Genomic DNA, 20,580 nt, shown 5'->3' with positions numbered 1-20,580 from the left:
CTGTTTGTGGGGGTGTGTGAGTGATTTTCCTTCTCTTTGGTGGATGCCAGCAAAAGCCGGAAAACTTACAGCACCTGGTATTCCCAGGCGGTCTCCCATCCAAGTACTAACCAGGCCCGACCCTGCTTAGCTTCCGAGATCGGACGAGATCGGGCGTGTTCAGGGTGGTATGGCCGTAAGCGAAGGGTTGTGTGGAGCAGAGCCCTTTAAGCGCTGCCTGCACCAGACTCCTGCCTGCTCCCAGCGGCCCCTTCACCCACTCACTCTGTGCCACTGATTGGTGCACCTGCTGAGCGGACACACCCACCTGCAGCCAAAACGGTGACCTTTCACCCCAGCAGGTGCGCCACAGCGGCCTTCCACACACACACACCTGCGTGGGCTCGTCACCGAGACGGCAGCGTTTCTAGAGGGTGCAGGCTTGTGCATTTGCACCTCGGCGCTGACTGCCCTGCAGCTCGCTGAAGAGTTTGGATGAAGCCCGGACGGTCATGTCAGAGAAAAAAAAAAAAAAAAAAAAAAGAAAAAGAAAAGAAAAGAAAAGAAAAGAAAAGAAAAGAAAAGAAAAGAAAAGAAAGACACAGAAGGACATGAAAAAGCAAGAAACCCAAAGCTGTGTGTTTGATTTCCTGGCCGGTGCGCTCTCTGGTGGCTGTATGTGTCACAGAACGGTGGTGTCAGAAAAATAAAAACCAAAGACACAAATGCATGACAAGGAAACCAAAGTACCCAAAGCTGTTTGTGGGGGTGTGTGAGTGATTTTCCTTCTCTTTGGTGGATGCCAGCAAAAGCCGGAAAACTTACAGCACCTGGTATTCCCAGGCGGTCTCCCATCCAAGTACTAACCAGGCCCGACCCTGCTTAGCTTCCGAGATCGGACGAGATCGGGCGTGTTCAGGGTGGTGTGGCCGTAAGCGAAGGGTTGTGTGGAGCAGAGCCCTTTAAGCGCTGCCTGCACCAGACTCCTGCCTGCTCCCAGCGGCCCCTTCACCCACTCACTCTGTGCCACTGATTGGTGCACCTGCTGAGCGGACACACCCACCTGCAGCCAAAACGGTGACCTTTCACCCCAGCAGGTGCGCCACAGCGGCCTTCCACACACACACACCTGCGTGGGCTCGTCACCGAGACGGCAGCGTTTCTAGAGGGTGCAGGCTTGTGCATTTGCACCTCGGCGCTGACTGCCCTGCAGCTCGCTGAAGAGTTTGGATGAAGCCCGGACGGTCATGTCAGAGAAAAAAAAAAAAAAAAAAAAAAGAAAAAGAAAAGAAAAGAAAAGAAAAGAAAAGAAAAGAAAAGAAAAGAAAAGAAAGACACAGAAGGACATGAAAAAGCAAGAAACCCAAAGCTGTGTGTTTGATTTCCTGGCCGGTGCGCTCTCTGGTGGCTGTATGTGTCACAGAACGGTGGTGTCAGAAAAATAAAAACCAAAGACACAAATGCATGACAAGGAAACCAAAGTACCCAAAGCTGTTTGTGGGGGTGTGTGAGTGATTTTCCTTCTCTTTGGTGGATGCCAGCAAAAGCCGGAAAACTTACAGCACCTGGTATTCCCAGGCGGTCTCCCATCCAAGTACTAACCAGGCCCGACCCTGCTTAGCTTCCGAGATCGGACGAGATCGGGCGTGTTCAGGGTGGTGTGGCCGTAAGCGAAGGGTTGTGTGGAGCAGAGCCCTTTAAGCGCTGCCTGCACCAGACTCCTGCCTGCTCCCAGCGGCCCCTTCACCCACTCACTCTGTGCCACTGATTGGTGCACCTGCTGAGCGGACACACCCACCTGCAGCCAAAACGGTGACCTTTCACCCCAGCAGGTGCGCCACAGCGGCCTTCCACACACACACACCTGCGTGGGCTCGTCACCGAGACGGCAGCGTTTCTAGAGGGTGCAGGCTTGTGCATTTGCACCTCGGCGCTGACTGCCCTGCAGCTCGCTGAAGAGTTTGGATGAAGCCCGGACGGTCATGTCAGAGAAAAAAAAAAAAAAAAAAAAAAGAAAAAGAAAAGAAAAGAAAAGAAAAGAAAGACACAGAAGGACATGAAAAAGCAAGAAACCCAAAGCTGTGTGTTTGATTTCCTGGCCGGTGCGCTCTCTGGTGGCTGTATGTGTCACAGAACGGTGGTGTCAGAAAAATAAAAACCAAAGACACAAATGCATGACAAGGAAACCAAAGTACCCAAAGCTGTTTGTGGGGGTGTGTGAGTGATTTTCCTTCTCTTTGGTGGATGCCAGCAAAAGCCGGAAAACTTACAGCACCTGGTATTCCCAGGCGGTCTCCCATCCAAGTACTAACCAGGCCCGACCCTGCTTAGCTTCCGAGATCGGACGAGATCGGGCGTGTTCAGGGTGGTATGGCCGTAAGCGAAGGGTTGTGTGGAGCAGAGCCCTTTAAGCGCTGCCTGCACCAGACTCCTGCCTGCTCCCAGCGGCCCCTTCACCCACTCACTCTGTGCCACTGATTGGTGCACCTGCTGAGCGGACACACCCACCTGCAGCCAAAACGGTGACCTTTCACCCCAGCAGGTGCGCCACAGCGGCCTTCCACACACACACACCTGCGTGGGCTCGTCACCGAGACGGCAGCGTTTCTAGAGGGTGCAGGCTTGTGCATTTGCACCTCGGCGCTGACTGCCCTGCAGCTCGCTGAAGAGTTTGGATGAAGCCCGGACGGTCATGTCAGAGAAAAAAAAAAAAAAAAAAAAAAGAAAAAGAAAAGAAAAGAAAAGAAAAGAAAAGAAAAGAAAGACACAGAAGGACATGAAAAAGCAAGAAACCCAAAGCTGTGTGTTTGATTTCCTGGCCGGTGCGCTCTCTGGTGGCTGTATGTGTCACAGAACGGTGGTGTCAGAAAAATAAAAACCAAAGACACAAATGCATGACAAGGAAACCAAAGTACCCAAAGCTGTTTGTGGGGGTGTGTGAGTGATTTTCCTTCTCTTTGGTGGATGCCAGCAAAAGCCGGAAAACTTACAGCACCTGGTATTCCCAGGCGGTCTCCCATCCAAGTACTAACCAGGCCCGACCCTGCTTAGCTTCCGAGATCGGACGAGATCGGGCGTGTTCAGGGTGGTGTGGCCGTAAGCGAAGGGTTGTGTGGAGCAGAGCCCTTTAAGCGCTGCCTGCACCAGACTCCTGCCTGCTCCCAGCGGCCCCTTCACCCACTCACTCTGTGCCACTGATTGGTGCACCTGCTGAGCGGACACACCCACCTGCAGCCAAAACGGTGACCTTTCACCCCAGCAGGTGCGCCACAGCGGCCTTCCACACACACACACCTGCGTGGGCTCGTCACCGAGACGGCAGCGTTTCTAGAGGGTGCAGGCTTGTGCATTTGCACCTCGGCGCTGACTGCCCTGCAGCTCGCTGAAGAGTTTGGATGAAGCCCGGACGGTCATGTCAGAGAAAAAAAAAAAAAAAAAAAAAAGAAAAAGAAAAGAAAAGAAAAGAAAAGAAAGACACAGAAGGACATGAAAAAGCAAGAAACCCAAAGCTGTGTGTTTGATTTCCTGGCCGGTGCGCTCTCTGGTGGCTGTATGTGTCACAGAACGGTGGTGTCAGAAAAATAAAAACCAAAGACACAAATGCATGACAAGGAAACCAAAGTACCCAAAGCTGTTTGTGGGGGTGTGTGAGTGATTTTCCTTCTCTTTGGTGGATGCCAGCAAAAGCCGGAAAACTTACAGCACCTGGTATTCCCAGGCGGTCTCCCATCCAAGTACTAACCAGGCCCGACCCTGCTTAGCTTCCGAGATCGGACGAGATCGGGCGTGTTCAGGGTGGTGTGGCCGTAAGCGAAGGGTTGTGTGGAGCAGAGCCCTTTAAGCGCTGCCTGCACCAGACTCCTGCCTGCTCCCAGCGGCCCCTTCACCCACTCACTCTGTGCCACTGATTGGTGCACCTGCTGAGCGGACACACCCACCTGCAGCCAAAACGGTGACCTTTCACCCCAGCAGGTGCGCCACAGCGGCCTTCCACACACACACACCTGCGTGGGCTCGTCACCGAGACGGCAGCGTTTCTAGAGGGTGCAGGCTTGTGCATTTGCACCTCGGCGCTGACTGCCCTGCAGCTCGCTGAAGAGTTTGGATGAAGCCCGGACGGTCATGTCAGAGAAAAAAAAAAAAAAAAAAAAAAGAAAAAGAAAAGAAAAGAAAAGAAAAGAAAGACACAGAAGGACATGAAAAAGCAAGAAACCCAAAGCTGTGTGTTTGATTTCCTGGCCGGTGCGCTCTCTGGTGGCTGTATGTGTCACAGAACGGTGGTGTCAGAAAAATAAAAACCAAAGACACAAATGCATGACAAGGAAACCAAAGTACCCAAAGCTGTTTGTGGGGGTGTGTGAGTGATTTTCCTTCTCTTTGGTGGATGCCAGCAAAAGCCGGAAAACTTACAGCACCTGGTATTCCCAGGCGGTCTCCCATCCAAGTACTAACCAGGCCCGACCCTGCTTAGCTTCCGAGATCGGACGAGATCGGGCGTGTTCAGGGTGGTATGGCCGTAAGCGAAGGGTTGTGTGGAGCAGAGCCCTTTAAGCGCTGCCTGCACCAGACTCCTGCCTGCTCCCAGCGGCCCCTTCACCCACTCACTCTGTGCCACTGATTGGTGCACCTGCTGAGCGGACACACCCACCTGCAGCCAAAACGGTGACCTTTCACCCCAGCAGGTGCGCCACAGCGGCCTTCCACACACACACACCTGCGTGGGCTCGTCACCGAGACGGCAGCGTTTCTAGAGGGTGCAGGCTTGTGCATTTGCACCTCGGCGCTGACTGCCCTGCAGCTCGCTGAAGAGTTTGGATGAAGCCCGGACGGTCATGTCAGAGAAAAAAAAAAAAAAAAAAAAAAGAAAAAGAAAAGAAAAGAAAAGAAAAGAAAAGAAAAGAAAGACACAGAAGGACATGAAAAAGCAAGAAACCCAAAGCTGTGTGTTTGATTTCCTGGCCGGTGCGCTCTCTGGTGGCTGTATGTGTCACAGAACGGTGGTGTCAGAAAAATAAAAACCAAAGACACAAATGCATGACAAGGAAACCAAAGTACCCAAAGCTGTTTGTGGGGGTGTGTGAGTGATTTTCCTTCTCTTTGGTGGATGCCAGCAAAAGCCGGAAAACTTACAGCACCTGGTATTCCCAGGCGGTCTCCCATCCAAGTACTAACCAGGCCCGACCCTGCTTAGCTTCCGAGATCGGACGAGATCGGGCGTGTTCAGGGTGGTGTGGCCGTAAGCGAAGGGTTGTGTGGAGCAGAGCCCTTTAAGCGCTGCCTGCACCAGACTCCTGCCTGCTCCCAGCGGCCCCTTCACCCACTCACTCTGTGCCACTGATTGGTGCACCTGCTGAGCGGACACACCCACCTGCAGCCAAAACGGTGACCTTTCACCCCAGCAGGTGCGCCACAGCGGCCTTCCACACACACACACCTGCGTGGGCTCGTCACCGAGACGGCAGCGTTTCTAGAGGGTGCAGGCTTGTGCATTTGCACCTCGGCGCTGACTGCCCTGCAGCTCGCTGAAGAGTTTGGATGAAGCCCGGACGGTCATGTCAGAGAAAAAAAAAAAAAAAAAAAAAAGAAAAAGAAAAGAAAAGAAAAGAAAAGAAAGACACAGAAGGACATGAAAAAGCAAGAAACCCAAAGCTGTGTGTTTGATTTCCTGGCCGGTGCGCTCTCTGGTGGCTGTATGTGTCACAGAACGGTGGTGTCAGAAAAATAAAAACCAAAGACACAAATGCATGACAAGGAAACCAAAGTACCCAAAGCTGTTTGTGGGGGTGTGTGAGTGATTTTCCTTCTCTTTGGTGGATGCCAGCAAAAGCCGGAAAACTTACAGCACCTGGTATTCCCAGGCGGTCTCCCATCCAAGTACTAACCAGGCCCGACCCTGCTTAGCTTCCGAGATCGGACGAGATCGGGCGTGTTCAGGGTGGTGTGGCCGTAAGCGAAGGGTTGTGTGGAGCAGAGCCCTTTAAGCGCTGCCTGCACCAGACTCCTGCCTGCTCCCAGCGGCCCCTTCACCCACTCACTCTGTGCCACTGATTGGTGCACCTGCTGAGCGGACACACCCACCTGCAGCCAAAACGGTGACCTTTCACCCCAGCAGGTGCGCCACAGCGGCCTTCCACACACACACACCTGCGTGGGCGCGTCACCGAGACGGCAGCGTTTCTAGAGGGTGCAGGCTTGTGCATTTGCACCTCGGCGCTGACTGCCCTGCAGCTCGCTGAAGAGTTTGGATGAAGCCCGGACGGTCATGTCAGAGAAAAAAAAAAAAAAAAAAAAAAGAAAAAGAAAGAAAAGAAAAGAAAAGAAAGACACAGAAGGACATGAAAAAGCAAGAAACCCAAAGCTGTGTGTTTGATTTCCTGGCCGGTGCGCTCTCTGGTGGCTGTATGTGTCACAGAACGGTGGTGTCAGAAAAATAAAAACCAAAGACACAAATGCATGACAAGGAAACCAAAGTACCCAAAGCTGTTTGTGGGGGTGTGTGAGTGATTTTCCTTCTCTTTGGTGGATGCCAGCAAAAGCCGGAAAACTTACAGCACCTGGTATTCCCAGGCGGTCTCCCATCCAAGTACTAACCAGGCCCGACCCTGCTTAGCTTCCGAGATCGGACGAGATCGGGCGTGTTCAGGGTGGTATGGCCGTAAGCGAAGGGTTGTGTGGAGCAGAGCCCTTTAAGCGCTGCCTGCACCAGACTCCTGCCTGCTCCCAGCGGCCCCTTCACCCACTCACTCTGTGCCACTGATTGGTGCACCTGCTGAGCGGACACACCCACCTGCAGCCAAAACGGTGACCTTTCACCCCAGCAGGTGCGCCACAGCGGCCTTCCACACACACACACCTGCGTGGGCTCGTCACCGAGACGGCAGCGTTTCTAGAGGGTGCAGGCTTGTGCATTTGCACCTCGGCGCTGACTGCCCTGCAGCTCGCTGAAGAGTTTGGATGAAGCCCGGACGGTCATGTCAGAGAAAAAAAAAAAAAAAAAAAAAAGAAAAAGAAAAGAAAAGAAAAGAAAAGAAAAGAAAAGAAAAGAAAAGAAAAGAAAAGAAAGACACAGAAGGACATGAAAAAGCAAGAAACCCAAAGCTGTGTGTTTGATTTCCTGGCCGGTGCGCTCTCTGGTGGCTGTATGTGTCACAGAACGGTGGTGTCAGAAAAATAAAAACCAAAGACACAAATGCATGACAAGGAAACCAAAGTACCCAAAGCTGTTTGTGGGGGTGTGTGAGTGATTTTCCTTCTCTTTGGTGGATGCCAGCAAAAGCCGGAAAACTTACAGCACCTGGTATTCCCAGGCGGTCTCCCATCCAAGTACTAACCAGGCCCGACCCTGCTTAGCTTCCGAGATCGGACGAGATCGGGCGTGTTCAGGGTGGTATGGCCGTAAGCGAAGGGTTGTGTGGAGCAGAGCCCTTTAAGCGCTGCCTGCACCAGACTCCTGCCTGCTCCCAGCGGCCCCTTCACCCACTCACTCTGTGCCACTGATTGGTGCACCTGCTGAGCGGACACACCCACCTGCAGCCAAAACGGTGACCTTTCACCCCAGCAGGTGCGCCACAGCGGCCTTCCACACACACACACCTGCGTGGGCTCGTCACCGAGACGGCAGCGTTTCTAGAGGGTGCAGGCTTGTGCATTTGCACCTCGGCGCTGACTGCCCTGCAGCTCGCTGAAGAGTTTGGATGAAGCCCGGACGGTCATGTCAGAGAAAAAAAAAAAAAAAAAAAAAAGAAAAAGAAAAGAAAAGAAAAGAAAAGAAAAGAAAAGAAAAGAAAAGAAAAGAAAAGAAAGACACAGAAGGACATGAAAAAGCAAGAAACCCAAAGCTGTGTGTTTGATTTCCTGGCCGGTGCGCTCTCTGGTGGCTGTATGTGTCACAGAACGGTGGTGTCAGAAAAATAAAAACCAAAGACACAAATGCATGACAAGGAAACCAAAGTACCCAAAGCTGTTTGTGGGGGTGTGTGAGTGATTTTCCTTCTCTTTGGTGGATGCCAGCAAAAGCCGGAAAACTTACAGCACCTGGTATTCCCAGGCGGTCTCCCATCCAAGTACTAACCAGGCCCGACCCTGCTTAGCTTCCGAGATCGGACGAGATCGGGCGTGTTCAGGGTGGTGTGGCCGTAAGCGAAGGGTTGTGTGGAGCAGAGCCCTTTAAGCGCTGCCTGCACCAGACTCCTGCCTGCTCCCAGCGGCCCCTTCACCCACTCACTCTGTGCCACTGATTGGTGCACCTGCTGAGCGGACACACCCACCTGCAGCCAAAACGGTGACCTTTCACCCCAGCAGGTGCGCCACAGCGGCCTTCCACACACACACACCTGCGTGGGCTCGTCACCGAGACGGCAGCGTTTCTAGAGGGTGCAGGCTTGTGCATTTGCACCTCGGCGCTGACTGCCCTGCAGCTCGCTGAAGAGTTTGGATGAAGCCCGGACGGTCATGTCAGAGAAAAAAAAAAAAAAAAAAAAAAGAAAAAGAAAAGAAAAGAAAAGAAAAGAAAGACACAGAAGGACATGAAAAAGCAAGAAACCCAAAGCTGTGTGTTTGATTTCCTGGCCGGTGCGCTCTCTGGTGGCTGTATGTGTCACAGAACGGTGGTGTCAGAAAAATAAAAACCAAAGACACAAATGCATGACAAGGAAACCAAAGTACCCAAAGCTGTTTGTGGGGGTGTGTGAGTGATTTTCCTTCTCTTTGGTGGATGCCAGCAAAAGCCGGAAAACTTACAGCACCTGGTATTCCCAGGCGGTCTCCCATCCAAGTACTAACCAGGCCCGACCCTGCTTAGCTTCCGAGATCGGACGAGATCGGGCGTGTTCAGGGTGGTATGGCCGTAAGCGAAGGGTTGTGTGGAGCAGAGCCCTTTAAGCGCTGCCTGCACCAGACTCCTGCCTGCTCCCAGCGGCCCCTTCACCCACTCACTCTGTGCCACTGATTGGTGCACCTGCTGAGCGGACACACCCACCTGCAGCCAAAACGGTGACCTTTCACCCCAGCAGGTGCGCCACAGCGGCCTTCCACACACACACACCTGCGTGGGCTCGTCACCGAGACGGCAGCGTTTCTAGAGGGTGCAGGCTTGTGCATTTGCACCTCGGCGCTGACTGCCCTGCAGCTCGCTGAAGAGTTTGGATGAAGCCCGGACGGTCATGTCAGAGAAAAAAAAAAAAAAAAAAAAAAGAAAAAGAAAAGAAAAGAAAAGAAAAGAAAAGAAAGACACAGAAGGACATGAAAAAGCAAGAAACCCAAAGCTGTGTGTTTGATTTCCTGGCCGGTGCGCTCTCTGGTGGCTGTATGTGTCACAGAACGGTGGTGTCAGAAAAATAAAAACCAAAGACACAAATGCATGACAAGGAAACCAAAGTACCCAAAGCTGTTTGTGGGGGTGTGTGAGTGATTTTCCTTCTCTTTGGTGGATGCCAGCAAAAGCCGGAAAACTTACAGCACCTGGTATTCCCAGGCGGTCTCCCATCCAAGTACTAACCAGGCCCGACCCTGCTTAGCTTCCGAGATCGGACGAGATCGGGCGTGTTCAGGGTGGTGTGGCCGTAAGCGAAGGGTTGTGTGGAGCAGAGCCCTTTAAGCGCTGCCTGCACCAGACTCCTGCCTGCTCCCAGCGGCCCCTTCACCCACTCACTCTGTGCCACTGATTGGTGCACCTGCTGAGCGGACACACCCACCTGCAGCCAAAACGGTGACCTTTCACCCCAGCAGGTGCGCCACAGCGGCCTTCCACACACACACACCTGCGTGGGCGCGTCACCGAGACGGCAGCGTTTCTAGAGGGTGCAGGCTTGTGCATTTGCACCTCGGCGCTGACTGCCCTGCAGCTCGCTGAAGAGTTTGGATGAAGCCCGGACGGTCATGTCAGAGAAAAAAAAAAAAAAAAAAAAAAAGAAAAAGAAAAGAAAAGAAAAGAAAGACACAGAAGGACATGAAAAAGCAAGAAACCCAAAGCTGTGTGTTTGATTTCCTGGCCGGTGCGCTCTCTGGTGGCTGTATGTGTCACAGAACGGTGGTGTCAGAAAAATAAAAACCAAAGACACAAATGCATGACAAGGAAACCAAAGTACCCAAAGCTGTTTGTGGGGGTGTGTGAGTGATTTTCCTTCTCTTTGGTGGATGCCAGCAAAAGCCGGAAAACTTACAGCACCTGGTATTCCCAGGCGGTCTCCCATCCAAGTACTAACCAGGCCCGACCCTGCTTAGCTTCCGAGATCGGACGAGATCGGGCGTGTTCAGGGTGGTGTGGCCGTAAGCGAAGGGTTGTGTGGAGCAGAGCCCTTTAAGCGCTGCCTGCACCAGACTCCTGCCTGCTCCCAGCGGCCCCTTCACCCACTCACTCTGTGCCACTGATTGGTGCACCTGCTGAGCGGACACACCCACCTGCAGCCAAAACGGTGACCTTTCACCCCAGCAGGTGCGCCACAGCGGCCTTCCACACACACACACCTGCGTGGGCGCGTCACCGAGACGGCAGCGTTTCTAGAGGGTGCAGGCTTGTGCATTTGCACCTCGGCGCTGACTGCCCTGCAGCTCGCTGAAGAGTTTGGATGAAGCCCGGACGGTCATGTCAGAGAAAAAAAAAAAAAAAAAAAAAAGAAAAAGAAAGAAAAGAAAAGAAAAGAAAGACACAGAAGGACATGAAAAAGCAAGAAACCCAAAGCTGTGTGTTTGATTTCCTGGCCGGTGCGCTCTCTGGTGGCTGTATGTGTCACAGAACGGTGGTGTCAGAAAAATAAAAACCAAAGACACAAATGCATGACAAGGAAACCAAAGTACCCAAAGCTGTTTGTGGGGGTGTGTGAGTGATTTTCCTTCTCTTTGGTGGATGCCAGCAAAAGCCGGAAAACTTACAGCACCTGGTATTCCCAGGCGGTCTCCCATCCAAGTACTAACCAGGCCCGACCCTGCTTAGCTTCCGAGATCGGACGAGATCGGGCGTGTTCAGGGTGGTATGGCCGTAAGCGAAGGGTTGTGTGGAGCAGAGCCCTTTAAGCGCTGCCTGCACCAGACTCCTGCCTGCTCCCAGCGGCCCCTTCACCCACTCACTCTGTGCCACTGATTGGTGCACCTGCTGAGCGGACACACCCACCTGCAGCCAAAACGGTGACCTTTCACCCCAGCAGGTGCGCCACAGCGGCCTTCCACACACACACACCTGCGTGGGCTCGTCACCGAGACGGCAGCGTTTCTAGAGGGTGCAGGCTTGTGCATTTGCACCTCGGCGCTGACTGCCCTGCAGCTCGCTGAAGAGTTTGGATGAAGCCCGGACGGTCATGTCAGAGAAAAAAAAAAAAAAAAAAAAAAGAAAAAGAAAAGAAAAGAAAAGAAAAGAAAAGAAAAGAAAAGAAAAGAAAAGAAAAGAAAGACACAGAAGGACATGAAAAAGCAAGAAACCCAAAGCTGTGTGTTTGATTTCCTGGCCGGTGCGCTCTCTGGTGGCTGTATGTGTCACAGAACGGTGGTGTCAGAAAAATAAAAACCAAAGACACAAATGCATGACAAGGAAACCAAAGTACCCAAAGCTGTTTGTGGGGGTGTGTGAGTGATTTTCCTTCTCTTTGGTGGATGCCAGCAAAAGCCGGAAAACTTACAGCACCTGGTATTCCCAGGCGGTCTCCCATCCAAGTACTAACCAGGCCCGACCCTGCTTAGCTTCCGAGATCGGACGAGATCGGGCGTGTTCAGGGTGGTGTGGCCGTAAGCGAAGGGTTGTGTGGAGCAGAGCCCTTTAAGCGCTGCCTGCACCAGACTCCTGCCTGCTCCCAGCGGCCCCTTCACCCACTCACTCTGTGCCACTGATTGGTGCACCTGCTGAGCGGACACACCCACCTGCAGCCAAAACGGTGACCTTTCACCCCAGCAGGTGCGCCACAGCGGCCTTCCACACACACACACCTGCGTGGGCGCGTCACCGAGACGGCAGCGTTTCTAGAGGGTGCAGGCTTGTGCATTTGCACCTCGGCGCTGACTGCCCTGCAGCTCGCTGAAGAGTTTGGATGAAGCCCGGACGGTCATGTCAGAGAAAAAAAAAAAAAAAAAAAAAAGAAAAAGAAAGAAAAGAAAAGAAAAGAAAGACACAGAAGGACATGAAAAAGCAAGAAACCCAAAGCTGTGTGTTTGATTTCCTGGCCGGTGCGCTCTCTGGTGGCTGTATGTGTCACAGAACGGTGGTGTCAGAAAAATAAAAACCAAAGACACAAATGCATGACAAGGAAACCAAAGTACCCAAAGCTGTTTGTGGGGGTGTGTGAGTGATTTTCCTTCTCTTTGGTGGATGCCAGCAAAAGCCGGAAAACTTACAGCACCTGGTATTCCCAGGCGGTCTCCCATCCAAGTACTAACCAGGCCCGACCCTGCTTAGCTTCCGAGATCGGACGAGATCGGGCGTGTTCAGGGTGGTGTGGCCGTAAGCGAAGGGTTGTGTGGAGCAGAGCCCTTTAAGCGCTGCCTGCACCAGACTCCTGCCTGCTCCCAGCGGCCCCTTCACCCACTCACTCTGTGCCACTGATTGGTGCACCTGCTGAGCGGACACACCCACCTGCAGCCAAAACGGTGACCTTTCACCCCAGCAGGTGCGCCACAGCGGCCTTCCACACACACACACCTGCGTGGGCGCGTCACCGAGACGGCAGCGTTTCTAGAGGGTGCAGGCTTGTGCATTTGCACCTCGGCGCTGACTGCCCTGCAGCTCGCTGAAGAGTTTGGATGAAGCCCGGACGGTCATGTCAGAGAAAAAAAAAAAAAAAAAAAAAAGAAAAAGAAAGAAAAGAAAAGAAAAGAAAGACACAGAAGGACATGAAAAAGCAAGAAACCCAAAGCTGTGTGTTTGATTTCCTGGCCGGTGCGCTCTCTGGTGGCTGTATGTGTCACAGAACGGTGGTGTCAGAAAAATAAAAACCAAAGACACAAATGCATGACAAGGAAACCAAAGTACCCAAAGCTGTTTGTGGGGGTGTGTGAGTGATTTTCCTTCTCTTTGGTGGATGCCAGCAAAAGCCGGAAAACTTACAGCACCTGGTATTCCCAGGCGGTCTCCCATCCAAGTACTAACCAGGCCCGACCCTGCTTAGCTTCCGAGATCGGACGAGATCGGGCGTGTTCAGGGTGGTATGGCCGTAAGCGAAGGGTTGTGTGGAGCAGAGCCCTTTAAGCGCTGCCTGCACCAGACTCCTGCCTGCTCCCAGCGGCCCCTTCACCCACTCACTCTGTGCCACTGATTGGTGCACCTGCTGAGCGGACACACCCACCTGCAGCCAAAACGGTGACCTTTCACCCCAGCAGGTGCGCCACAGCGGCCTTCCACACACACACACCTGCGTGGGCTCGTCACCGAGACGGCAGCGTTTCTAGAGGGTGCAGGCTTGTGCATTTGCACCTCGGCGCTGACTGCCCTGCAGCTCGCTGAAGAGTTTGGATGAAGCCCGGACGGTCATGTCAGAGAAAAAAAAAAAAAAAAAAAAAAGAAAAAGAAAAGAAAAGAAAAGAAAAGAAAAGAAAAGAAAAGAAAAGAAAAGAAAGACACAGAAGGACATGAAAAAGCAAGAAACCCAAAGCTGTGTGTTTGATTTCCTGGCCGGTGCGCTCTCTGGTGGCTGTATGTGTCACAGAACGGTGGTGTCAGAAAAATAAAAACCAAAGACACAAATGCATGACAAGGAAACCAAAGTACCCAAAGCTGTTTGTGGGGGTGTGTGAGTGATTTTCCTTCTCTTTGGTGGATGCCAGCAAAAGCCGGAAAACTTACAGCACCTGGTATTCCCAGGCGGTCTCCCATCCAAGTACTAACCAGGCCCGACCCTGCTTAGCTTCCGAGATCGGACGAGATCGGGCGTGTTCAGGGTGGTGTGGCCGTAAGCGAAGGGTTGTGTGGAGCAGAGCCCTTTAAGCGCTGCCTGCACCAGACTCCTGCCTGCTCCCAGCGGCCCCTTCACCCACTCACTCTGTGCCACTGATTGGTGCACCTGCTGAGCGGACACACCCACCTGCAGCCAAAACGGTGACCTTTCACCCCAGCAGGTGCGCCACAGCGGCCTTCCACACACACACACCTGCGTGGGCGCGTCACCGAGACGGCAGCGTTTCTAGAGGGTGCAGGCTTGTGCATTTGCACCTCGGCGCTGACTGCCCTGCAGCTCGCTGAAGAGTTTGGATGAAGCCCGGACGGTCATGTCAGAGAAAAAAAAAAAAAAAAAAAAAAGAAAAAGAAAAGAAAAGAAAAGAAAAGAAAGACACAGAAGGACATGAAAAAGCAAGAAACCCAAAGCTGTGTGTTTGATTTCCTGGCCGGTGCGCTCTCTGGTGGCTGTATGTGTCACAGAACGGTGGTGTCAGAAAAATAAAAACCAAAGACACAAATGCATGACAAGGAAACCAAAGTACCCAAAGCTGTTTGTGGGGGTGTGTGAGTGATTTTCCTTCTCTTTGGTGGATGCCAGCAAAAGCCGGAAAACTTACAGCACCTGGTATTCCCAGGCGGTCTCCCATCCAAGTACTAACCAGGCCCGACCCTGCTTAGCTTCCGAGATCGGACGAGATCGGGCGTGTTCAGGGTGGTATGGCCGTAAGCGAAGGGTTGTGTGGAGCAGAGCCCTTTAAGCGCTGCCTGCACCAGACTCCTGCCTGCTCCCAGCGGCCCCTTCACCCACTCACTCTGTGCCACTGATTGGTGCACCTGCTGAGCGGACACACCCACCTGCAGCCAAAACGGTGACCTTTCACCCCAGCAGGTGCGCCACAGCGGCCTTCCACACACACACACCTGCGTGGGCTCGTCACCGAGACGGCAGCGTTTCTAGAGGGTGCAGGCTTGTGCATTTGCACCTCGGCGCTGACTGCCCTGCAGCTCGCTGAAGAGTTTGGATGAAGCCCGGACGGTCATGTCAGAGAAAAAAAAAAAAAAAAAAAAAAGAAAAAGAAAAGAAAAGAAAAGAAAAGAAAAGAAAAGAAAAGAAAAGAAAGACACAGAAGGACATGAAAAAGCAAGAAACCCAAAGCTGTGTGTTTGATTTCCTGGCCGGTGCGCTCTCTGGTGGCTGTATGTGTCACAGAACGGTGGTGTCAGAAAAATAAAAACCAAAGACACAAATGCATGACAAGGAAACCAAAGTACCCAAAGCTGTTTGTGGGGGTGTGTGAGTGATTTTCCTTCTCTTTGGTGGATGCCAGCAAAAGCCGGAAAACTTACAGCACCTGGTATTCCCAGGCGGTCTCCCATCCAAGTACTAACCAGGCCCGACCCTGCTTAGCTTCCGAGATCGGACGAGATCGGGCGTGTTCAGGGTGGTGTGGCCGTAAGCGAAGGGTTGTGTGGAGCAGAGCCCTTTAAGCGCTGCCTGCACCAGACTCCTGCCTGCTCCCAGCGGCCCCTTCACCCACTCACTCTGTGCCACTGATTGGTGCACCTGCTGAGCGGACACACCCACCTGCAGCCAAAACGGTGACCTTTCACCCCAGCAGGTGCGCCACAGCGGCCTTCCACACACACACACCTGCGTGGGCTCGTCACCGAGACGGCAGCGTTTCTAGAGGGTGCAGGCTTGTGCATTTGCACCTCGGCGCTGACTGCCCTGCAGCTCGCTGAAGAGTTTGGATGAAGCCCGGACGGTCATGTCAGAGAAAAAAAAAAAAAAAAAAAAAAGAAAAAGAAAAGAAAAGAAAAGAAAAGAAAGACACAGAAGGACATGAAAAAGCAAGAAACCCAAAGCTGTGTGTTTGATTTCCTGGCCGGTGCGCTCTCTGGTGGCTGTATGTGTCACAGAACGGTGGTGTCAGAAAAATAAAAACCAAAGACACAAATGCATGACAAGGAAACCAAAGTACCCAAAGCTGTTTGTGGGGGTGTGTGAGTGATTTTCCTTCTCTTTGGTGGATGCCAGCAAAAGCCGGAAAACTTACAGCACCTGGTATTCCCAGGCGGTCTCCCATCCAAGTACTAACCAGGCCCGACCCTGCTTAGCTTCCGAGATCGGACGAGATCGGGCGTGTTCAGGGTGGTATGGCCGTAAGCGAAGGGTTGTGTGGAGCAGAGCCCTTTAAGCGCTGCCTGCACCAGACTCCTGCCTGCTCCCAGCGGCCCCTTCACCCACTCACTCTGTGCCACTGATTGGTGCACCTGCTGAGCGGACACACCCACCTGCAGCCAAAACGGTGACCTTTCACCCCAGCAGGTGCGCCACAGCGGCCTTCCACACACACACACCTGCGTGGGCTCGTCACCGAGACGGCAGCGTTTCTAGAGGGTGCAGGCTTGTGCATTTGCACCTCGGCGCTGACTGCCCTGCAGCTCGCTGAAGAGTTTGGATGAAGCCCGGACGGTCATGTCAGAGAAAAAAAAAAAAAAAAAAAAAAGAAAAAGAAAAGAAAAGAAAAGAAAAGAAAAGAAAAGAAAAGAAAAGAAAAGAAAAGAAAGACACAGAAGGACATGAAAAAGCAAGAAACCCAAAGCTGTGTGTTTGATTTCCTGGCCGGTGCGCTCTCTGGTGGCTGTATGTGTCACAGAACGGTGGTGTCAGAAAAATAAAAACCAAAGACACAAATGCATGACAAGGAAACCAAAGTACCCAAAGCTGTTTGTGGGGGTGTGTGAGTGATTTTCCTTCTCTTTGGTGGATGCCAGCAAAAGCCGGAAAACTTACAGCACCTGGTATTCCCAGGCGGTCTCCCATCCAAGTACTAACCAGGCCCGACCCTGCTTAGCTTCCGAGATCGGACGAGATCGGGCGTGTTCAGGGTGGTGTGGCCGTAAGCGAAGGGTTGTGTGGAGCAGAGCCCTTTAAGCGCTGCCTGCACCAGACTCCTGCCTGCTCCCAGCGGCCCCTTCACCCACTCACTCTGTGCCACTGATTGGTGCACCTGCTGAGCGGACACACCCACCTGCAGCCAAAACGGTGACCTTTCACCCCAGCAGGTGCGCCACAGCGGCCTTCCACACACACACACCTGCGTGGGCGCGTCACCGAGACGGCAGCGTTTCTAGAGGGTGCAGGCTTGTGCATTTGCACCTCGGCGCTGACTGCCCTGCAGCTCGCTGAAGAGTTTGGATGAAGCCCGGACGGTCATGTCAGAGAAAAAAAAAAAAAAAAAAAAAAGAAAAAGAAAGAAAAGAAAAGAAAAGAAAGACACAGAAGGACATGAAAAAGCAAGAAACCCAAAGCTGTGTGTTTGATTTCCTGGCCGGTGCGCTCTCTGGTGGCTGTATGTGTCACAGAACGGTGGTGTCAGAAAAATAAAAACCAAAGACACAAATGCATGACAAGGAAACCAAAGTACCCAAAGCTGTTTGTGGGGGTGTGTGAGTGATTTTCCTTCTCTTTGGTGGATGCCAGCAAAAGCCGGAAAACTTACAGCACCTGGTATTCCCAGGCGGTCTCCCATCCAAGTACTAACCAGGCCCGACCCTGCTTAGCTTCCGAGATCGGACGAGATCGGGCGTGTTCAGGGTGGTATGGCCGTAAGCGAAGGGTTGTGTGGAGCAGAGCCCTTTAAGCGCTGCCTGCACCAGACTCCTGCCTGCTCCCAGCGGCCCCTTCACCCACTCACTCTGTGCCACTGATTGGTGCACCTGCTGAGCGGACACACCCACCTGCAGCCAAAACGGTGACCTTTCACCCCAGCAGGTGCGCCACAGCGGCCTTCCACACACACACACCTGCGTGGGCTCGTCACCGAGACGGCAGCGTTTCTAGAGGGTGCAGGCTTGTGCATTTGCACCTCGGCGCTGACTGCCCTGCAGCTCGCTGAAGAGTTTGGATGAAGCCCGGACGGTCATGTCAGAGAAAAAAAAAAAAAAAAAAAAAAGAAAAAGAAAAGAAAAGAAAAGAAAAGAAAAGAAAAGAAAAGAAAAGAAAAGAAAGACACAGAAGGACATGAAAAAGCAAGAAACCCAAAGCTGTGTGTTTGATTTCCTGGCCGGTGCGCTCTCTGGTGGCTGTATGTGTCACAGAACGGTGGTGTCAGAAAAATAAAAACCAAAGACACAAATGCATGACAAGGAAACCAAAGTACCCAAAGCTGTTTGTGGGGGTGTGTGAGTGATTTTCCTTCTCTTTGGTGGATGCCAGCAAAAGCCGGAAAACTTACAGCACCTGGTATTCCCAGGCGGTCTCCCATCCAAGTACTAACCAGGCCCGACCCTGCTTAGCTTCCGAGATCGGACGAGATCGGGCGTGTTCAGGGTGGTGTGGCCGTAAGCGAAGGGTTGTGTGGAGCAGAGCCCTTTAAGCGCTGCCTGCACCAGACTCCTGCCTGCTCCCAGCGGCCCCTTCACCCACTCACTCTGTGCCACTGATTGGTGCACCTGCTGAGCGGACACACCCACCTGCAGCCAAAACGGTGACCTTTCACCCCAGCAGGTGCGCCACAGCGGCCTTCCACACACACACACCTGCGTGGGCTCGTCACCGAGACGGCAGCGTTTCTAGAGGGTGCAGGCTTGTGCATTTGCACCTCGGCGCTGACTGCCCTGCAGCTCGCTGAAGAGTTTGGATGAAGCCCGGACGGTCATGTCAGAGAAAAAAAAAAAAAAAAAAAAAAGAAAAAGAAAAGAAAAGAAAAGAAAAGAAAGACACAGAAGGACATGAAAAAGCAAGAAACCCAAAGCTGTGTGTTTGATTTCCTGGCCGGTGCGCTCTCTGGTGGCTGTATGTGTCACAGAACGGTGGTGTCAGAAAAATAAAAACCAAAGACACAAATGCATGACAAGGAAACCAAAGTACCCAAAGCTGTTTGTGGGGGTGTGTGAGTGATTTTCCTTCTCTTTGGTGGATGCCAGCAAAAGCTGGAAAACTTACAGCACCTGGTATTCCCAGGCGGTCTCCCATCCAAGTACTAACCAGGCCCGACCCTGCTTAGCTTCCGAGATCGGACGAGATCGGGCGTGTTCAGGGTGGTATGGCCGTAAGCGAAGGGTTGTGTGGAGCAGAGCCCTTTAAGCGCTGCCTGCACCAGACTCCTGCCTGCTCCCAGCGGCCCCTTCACCCACTCACTCTGTGCCACTGATTGGTGCACCTGCTGAGCGGACACACCCACCTGCAGCCAAAACGGTGACCTTTCACCCCAGCAGGTGCGCCACAGCGGCCTTCCACACACACACACCTGCGTGGGCTCGTCACCGAGACGGCAGCGTTTCTAGAGGGTGCAGGCTTGTGCATTTGCACCTCGGCGCTGACTGCCCTGCAGCTCGCTGAAGAGTTTGGATGAAGCCCGGACGGTCATGTCAGAGAAAAAAAAAAAAAAAAAAAAAAGAAAAAGAAAAGAAAAGAAAAGAAAAGAAAAGAAAAGAAAAGAAAAGAAAAGAAAAGAAAGACACAGAAGGACATGAAAAAGCAAGAAACCCAAAGCTGTGTGTTTGATTTCCTGGCCGGTGCGCTCTCTGGTGGCTGTATGTGTCACAGAACGGTGGTGTCAGAAAAATAAAAACCAAAGACACAAATGCATGACAAGGAAACCAAAGTACCCAAAGCTGTTTGTGGGGGTGTGTGAGTGATTTTCCTTCTCTTTGGTGGATGCCAGCAAAAGCCGGAAAACTTACAGCACCTGGTATTCCCAGGCGGTCTCCCATCCAAGTACTAACCAGGCCCGACCCTGCTTAGCTTCCGAGATCGGACGAGATCGGGCGTGTTCAGGGTGGTGTGGCCGTAAGCGAAGGGTTGTGTGGAGCAGAGCCCTTTAAGCGCTGCCTGCACCAGACTCCTGCCTGCTCCCAGCGGCCCCTTCACCCACTCACTCTGTGCCACTGATTGGTGCACCTGCTGAGCGGACACACCCACCTGCAGCCAAAACGGTGACCTTTCACCCCAGCAGGTGCGCCACAGCGGCCTTCCACACACACACACCTGCGTGGGCGCGTCACCGAGACGGCAGCGTTTCTAGAGGGTGCAGGCTTGTGCATTTGCACCTCGGCGCTGACTGCCCTGCAGCTCGCTGAAGAGTTTGGATGAAGCCCGGACGGTCATGTCAGAGAAAAAAAAAAAAAAAAAAAAAAGAAAAAGAAAGAAAAGAAAAGAAAAGAAAGACACAGAAGGACATGAAAAAGCAAGAAACCCAAAGCTGTGTGTTTGATTTCCTGGCCGGTGCGCTCTCTGGTGGCTGTATGTGTCACAGAACGGTGGTGTCAGAAAAATAAAAACCAAAGACACAAATGCATGACAAGGAAACCAAAGTACCCAAAGCTGTTTGTGGGGGTGTGTGAGTGATTTTCCTTCTCTTTGGTGGATGCCAGCAAAAGCCGGAAAACTTACAGCACCTGGTATTCCCAGGCGGTCTCCCATCCAAGTACTAACCAGGCCCGACCCTGCTTAGCTTCCGAGATCGGACGAGATCGGGCGTGTTCAGGGTGGTATGGCCGTAAGCGAAGGGTTGTGTGGAGCAGAGCCCTTTAAGCGCTGCCTGCACCAGACTCCTGCCTGCTCCCAGCGGCCCCTTCACCCACTCACTCTGTGCCACTGATTGGTGCACCTGCTGAGCGGACACACCCACCTGCAGCCAAAACGGTGACCTTTCACCCCAGCAGGTGCGCCACAGCGGCCTTCCACACACACACACCTGCGTGGGCTCGTCACCGAGACGGCAGCGTTTCTAGAGGGT

General features: G+C 52.6%; 29 non-coding genes across 29 annotated transcripts; all 29 read right to left on the bottom strand.

Annotated features, from left to right (window-relative positions):
• Positions 1-62: 62 nt before the first annotated feature.
• Positions 63-181, bottom strand: LOC144986500 (5S ribosomal RNA). The gene has a single exon (XR_013650311.1). It is a non-coding gene; the product is annotated as a 5S ribosomal RNA (ribosomal RNA).
• Positions 182-797: 616 nt separating this feature from the next.
• On the bottom strand, positions 798-916 carry LOC144986319 (5S ribosomal RNA). The gene has a single exon (XR_013650132.1). It is a non-coding gene; the product is annotated as a 5S ribosomal RNA (ribosomal RNA).
• A 616-nt stretch (positions 917-1,532) lies between these two features.
• LOC144986318 (5S ribosomal RNA) lies at positions 1,533-1,651 on the bottom strand. Its single transcript, XR_013650131.1, has one exon. It is a non-coding gene; the product is annotated as a 5S ribosomal RNA (ribosomal RNA).
• A 591-nt stretch (positions 1,652-2,242) lies between these two features.
• Positions 2,243-2,361, bottom strand: LOC144986489 (5S ribosomal RNA). The gene has a single exon (XR_013650300.1). It is a non-coding gene; the product is annotated as a 5S ribosomal RNA (ribosomal RNA).
• A 601-nt stretch (positions 2,362-2,962) lies between these two features.
• LOC144986317 (5S ribosomal RNA) lies at positions 2,963-3,081 on the bottom strand. The gene has a single exon (XR_013650130.1). It is a non-coding gene; the product is annotated as a 5S ribosomal RNA (ribosomal RNA).
• Positions 3,082-3,672: 591 nt separating this feature from the next.
• Positions 3,673-3,791, bottom strand: LOC144986316 (5S ribosomal RNA). The gene has a single exon (XR_013650129.1). It is a non-coding gene; the product is annotated as a 5S ribosomal RNA (ribosomal RNA).
• Positions 3,792-4,382: 591 nt separating this feature from the next.
• LOC144986477 (5S ribosomal RNA) lies at positions 4,383-4,501 on the bottom strand. Its single transcript, XR_013650289.1, has one exon. It is a non-coding gene; the product is annotated as a 5S ribosomal RNA (ribosomal RNA).
• Positions 4,502-5,102: 601 nt separating this feature from the next.
• Positions 5,103-5,221, bottom strand: LOC144986314 (5S ribosomal RNA). Its single transcript, XR_013650127.1, has one exon. It is a non-coding gene; the product is annotated as a 5S ribosomal RNA (ribosomal RNA).
• Positions 5,222-5,812: 591 nt separating this feature from the next.
• Positions 5,813-5,931, bottom strand: LOC144986313 (5S ribosomal RNA). The gene has a single exon (XR_013650126.1). It is a non-coding gene; the product is annotated as a 5S ribosomal RNA (ribosomal RNA).
• Positions 5,932-6,521: 590 nt separating this feature from the next.
• LOC144986466 (5S ribosomal RNA) lies at positions 6,522-6,640 on the bottom strand. The gene has a single exon (XR_013650278.1). It is a non-coding gene; the product is annotated as a 5S ribosomal RNA (ribosomal RNA).
• Positions 6,641-7,261: 621 nt separating this feature from the next.
• On the bottom strand, positions 7,262-7,380 carry LOC144986455 (5S ribosomal RNA). Its single transcript, XR_013650267.1, has one exon. It is a non-coding gene; the product is annotated as a 5S ribosomal RNA (ribosomal RNA).
• A 621-nt stretch (positions 7,381-8,001) lies between these two features.
• Positions 8,002-8,120, bottom strand: LOC144986312 (5S ribosomal RNA). The gene has a single exon (XR_013650125.1). It is a non-coding gene; the product is annotated as a 5S ribosomal RNA (ribosomal RNA).
• Positions 8,121-8,711: 591 nt separating this feature from the next.
• Positions 8,712-8,830, bottom strand: LOC144986444 (5S ribosomal RNA). Its single transcript, XR_013650256.1, has one exon. It is a non-coding gene; the product is annotated as a 5S ribosomal RNA (ribosomal RNA).
• Positions 8,831-9,426: 596 nt separating this feature from the next.
• LOC144986311 (5S ribosomal RNA) lies at positions 9,427-9,545 on the bottom strand. Its single transcript, XR_013650124.1, has one exon. It is a non-coding gene; the product is annotated as a 5S ribosomal RNA (ribosomal RNA).
• Positions 9,546-10,132: 587 nt separating this feature from the next.
• LOC144986310 (5S ribosomal RNA) lies at positions 10,133-10,251 on the bottom strand. The gene has a single exon (XR_013650123.1). It is a non-coding gene; the product is annotated as a 5S ribosomal RNA (ribosomal RNA).
• A 590-nt stretch (positions 10,252-10,841) lies between these two features.
• On the bottom strand, positions 10,842-10,960 carry LOC144986433 (5S ribosomal RNA). Its single transcript, XR_013650245.1, has one exon. It is a non-coding gene; the product is annotated as a 5S ribosomal RNA (ribosomal RNA).
• A 621-nt stretch (positions 10,961-11,581) lies between these two features.
• Positions 11,582-11,700, bottom strand: LOC144986308 (5S ribosomal RNA). The gene has a single exon (XR_013650121.1). It is a non-coding gene; the product is annotated as a 5S ribosomal RNA (ribosomal RNA).
• A 590-nt stretch (positions 11,701-12,290) lies between these two features.
• LOC144986307 (5S ribosomal RNA) lies at positions 12,291-12,409 on the bottom strand. The gene has a single exon (XR_013650120.1). It is a non-coding gene; the product is annotated as a 5S ribosomal RNA (ribosomal RNA).
• Positions 12,410-12,999: 590 nt separating this feature from the next.
• On the bottom strand, positions 13,000-13,118 carry LOC144986421 (5S ribosomal RNA). The gene has a single exon (XR_013650233.1). It is a non-coding gene; the product is annotated as a 5S ribosomal RNA (ribosomal RNA).
• Positions 13,119-13,734: 616 nt separating this feature from the next.
• On the bottom strand, positions 13,735-13,853 carry LOC144986306 (5S ribosomal RNA). The gene has a single exon (XR_013650119.1). It is a non-coding gene; the product is annotated as a 5S ribosomal RNA (ribosomal RNA).
• A 591-nt stretch (positions 13,854-14,444) lies between these two features.
• Positions 14,445-14,563, bottom strand: LOC144986410 (5S ribosomal RNA). Its single transcript, XR_013650222.1, has one exon. It is a non-coding gene; the product is annotated as a 5S ribosomal RNA (ribosomal RNA).
• A 611-nt stretch (positions 14,564-15,174) lies between these two features.
• LOC144986305 (5S ribosomal RNA) lies at positions 15,175-15,293 on the bottom strand. Its single transcript, XR_013650118.1, has one exon. It is a non-coding gene; the product is annotated as a 5S ribosomal RNA (ribosomal RNA).
• A 591-nt stretch (positions 15,294-15,884) lies between these two features.
• On the bottom strand, positions 15,885-16,003 carry LOC144986399 (5S ribosomal RNA). Its single transcript, XR_013650211.1, has one exon. It is a non-coding gene; the product is annotated as a 5S ribosomal RNA (ribosomal RNA).
• A 621-nt stretch (positions 16,004-16,624) lies between these two features.
• On the bottom strand, positions 16,625-16,743 carry LOC144986304 (5S ribosomal RNA). The gene has a single exon (XR_013650117.1). It is a non-coding gene; the product is annotated as a 5S ribosomal RNA (ribosomal RNA).
• Positions 16,744-17,333: 590 nt separating this feature from the next.
• On the bottom strand, positions 17,334-17,452 carry LOC144986388 (5S ribosomal RNA). The gene has a single exon (XR_013650200.1). It is a non-coding gene; the product is annotated as a 5S ribosomal RNA (ribosomal RNA).
• Positions 17,453-18,068: 616 nt separating this feature from the next.
• Positions 18,069-18,187, bottom strand: LOC144986303 (5S ribosomal RNA). The gene has a single exon (XR_013650116.1). It is a non-coding gene; the product is annotated as a 5S ribosomal RNA (ribosomal RNA).
• Positions 18,188-18,778: 591 nt separating this feature from the next.
• On the bottom strand, positions 18,779-18,897 carry LOC144986377 (5S ribosomal RNA). The gene has a single exon (XR_013650189.1). It is a non-coding gene; the product is annotated as a 5S ribosomal RNA (ribosomal RNA).
• Positions 18,898-19,518: 621 nt separating this feature from the next.
• On the bottom strand, positions 19,519-19,637 carry LOC144986302 (5S ribosomal RNA). Its single transcript, XR_013650115.1, has one exon. It is a non-coding gene; the product is annotated as a 5S ribosomal RNA (ribosomal RNA).
• A 590-nt stretch (positions 19,638-20,227) lies between these two features.
• LOC144986366 (5S ribosomal RNA) lies at positions 20,228-20,346 on the bottom strand. Its single transcript, XR_013650178.1, has one exon. It is a non-coding gene; the product is annotated as a 5S ribosomal RNA (ribosomal RNA).
• Between the last annotated feature and the right edge of the window lie 234 nt (positions 20,347-20,580).

The sequence above is a fragment of the Oryzias latipes genome, chromosome 16 (assembly GCF_053564925.1).
Source record: "Oryzias latipes strain Hd-rR chromosome 16, Olatipes_Hd-rR_3.1".
Taxonomy (NCBI): Eukaryota; Metazoa; Chordata; class Actinopteri; order Beloniformes; family Adrianichthyidae; genus Oryzias; species Oryzias latipes.
The sequence above is the reverse complement of the archived record's forward strand: the minus strand, read 5'-3'. Positions and strand labels throughout refer to the sequence as shown.